This window comes from Vombatus ursinus, unplaced genomic scaffold (genome assembly GCF_900497805.2).
Source record: "Vombatus ursinus unplaced genomic scaffold, bare-nosed wombat genome assembly UNPS02014848.1, whole genome shotgun sequence".
In the NCBI taxonomy this organism is placed as follows: domain Eukaryota; kingdom Metazoa; phylum Chordata; class Mammalia; order Diprotodontia; family Vombatidae; genus Vombatus; species Vombatus ursinus.
The window spans coordinates 1346680-1349293 of NW_020954626.1; positions in this window are offsets into that span (position 1 = coordinate 1346680).

Below are 2614 nucleotides of genomic sequence, written 5' to 3' on the forward strand. Positions count from 1 at the left end.
TTCTTCTCAGAGCTGCTGGTGTCAATTGCTAGTCTGCAGACATCATCCCCTGGGCTGCTTTCTCCATTATGCAGACGTATACTAGTTCTCTAATGTGCTACTACTGCCATCTACTGGTTCTTTACCACATTGCAGCCGCTATTGATCTCTTCTCTGAAGGGAAGTACTTACTACCCTCTTGTGAATGCAGCCCATAGCATTTCAAGGCTAGTTTAGTTAGGTCTTTTGTGAGTAATGCCCACAGCCTCATCCAGCCAGCAGAGGAGTTCCTTCTTAGCTCAGATCAGTCTTTTAAATTGTTTTGCTTCCACCTTAACATCAATTTTCTCCACCCACCTGATATGTGGATTGGAGTAACTAAATTCCTTCTAACTGTCATTATACCCCTCCCTTTAAGCTAATACTGGAAACCTGCAGATTACCCTCTAATAGATCTTTTAATCTAATAGAACTTTTATCTTGCATTGCAGAAGCTTAATTACTGTTCTCCCTACATTTGTTTCCTACGATGTGATTAGCCCATTGTGGAACATTTCTCTTCCAGGCATTAAAAAAAAAAACAATAGACAAGACAGTTTGCTAATCCTATATCTCAGCATCTATTGCTTCATATTTGGTTGACTAACCTTCCATTCACAATGGCAACTTTCTCCTAAATCTCAGTTGTTAGAAACATCCTCCTTCTTGGGCAATTATGTCATTTCCTATGTGGAATTTTTGATCATTATGAAGACTTTTATTTTAATGGTGAGAGCCTCCATAGCATCAGTCATCCTTTTGTTTATGCCTCTATGAGTAAGAACTACCTAATTTGGGTTTTAATTATTACTCATGTAATTTTTTTAAGATAGCAAAAGAGAGAGACAGAAAAATGGAAAGATGGAGGTAGAGAGATTAAATGAAAGAGAAGAGGAAGGAGAAAGATATTAGCTTGATTGCTAATCCCTTATATAGAAGCCTTTAAAAATAAAAAACTGGAAATCATATATAACCTCAATCATGTAAAAACATGTGCATGTTCCACCCAAGTAGGAACGTGGTTAAGATCCCATACACAATAAATTTAGAATAAATATTTCACAGATTGAAGAGTTGAAAGGAGCCAAAGAAGCCACCACAAATGAGCAAGAATCCCCTCTATGACGTGACTAATAAGTGGTTATCTAGTTTTGCTTTAAAGACTTCCAAGAAGGGCTAACTCATTCTATGTTGGGCCATAGCACATTGGCTTGGCTTTAATTTTTAGGTAACTTCTCTTCACACCAAATGGCCGCTCTGCAACTTTTTGTCCATTGCTGCTGGTTCTAGATAAATCAAATGGGGCTAATTTCTTTTCCAGGTCATGGGACTTCAAATACTTAAGGACAGCCATCATGTCATTAGAGGCATCAAGGTGTTAGAGTGAATAGAGTGTTGGCCCTGGAGTAAGAAAGACTTGAGTTCAAATTTTACAACTTGTGTGACCCTGGGCAAATCACTTAACCTCTGTCTGCCTCAATTTCCACTTCTGTAAAGTTAGGTTAATAATAAAGCCTACCTCAAGATAATATTTCTATAGTGCTTTGCAAATCCTAAAGTGCTACAGAAATACTAGTTATGATGATGATGAAGATGATGATGATGATGATGTCCAACCTAAGTCTTCTCTCCTTCAGACAAAATTCCAAAGTTCTTTCAAATAATTCTGGTAGGCCATGGTTTCCAGTCCTCTTATCATCCCTAACATTCTTTTATGAGAACTATGTTACTATGCTTCCTAAAATTTAGTGTCCAGAATTGAACTCCAGATGTGCAGTCTGACTAGGGCAGAGTACAACAAAACTGCCACTTCCTGTGCCTGAATACTCTGTCTCTCTTAATGCAGCTGAGGATAGCATTAGCTATTTTGGCTGCCATGTCATAATATAAAGTCATACTGATTAAGCTTACATTCCACCAAAACCTCCCAAATCTATTTTATATAAACTGTTGTCTAGCCATGTCCTCATGAATTTTATTTGTTTAACCCACATGTAGAATTTTATATTTATTCCTGCTGAATTTCATTTTATTCAATTTTGCCCATCAACCTAAGTTGTCAAGATATTTTTGGCTTCAAATTCTATCATCTAGCACATTACCCTCATAGCTTTGTGTCATCTACAAAAATGATAAGTACATTTTTTGTGCCTTTATCCAAGTCGTTAATAAAAAATGTAGAGCAGCACAGGCCAAGGTTGGATCCCTGGGTCACTCTACTAGAGACTAAGTTGATATCAACTTATTTACCTATTAATTTACCACCAAGTGGCACTCCTTCAGACCGGACTCTATCATGCCTCCAGGAAATTCATGATCAGGAACTTAATCATAAGGAAACTCTTCATCCTTCCAGACTGCATCAGCCTTGGTATTCATATCTCAAGTGCACTAAGTATCCTCTGTCCCTCTGAGGTATCCTGTTTCTAGGGATAGGAATACACTGTCTGCATAGCTGGCTTTAATTGGGAATTCTATATTGCTCCCAACCTAATACAAATAGAAAGACACAGAAGTGCTACAATCTAATTATCTATTTAGATCCAATTACCAACCTTCCTATTGATTTCTAGGAATTTTCCTAGTCACTTGGCTA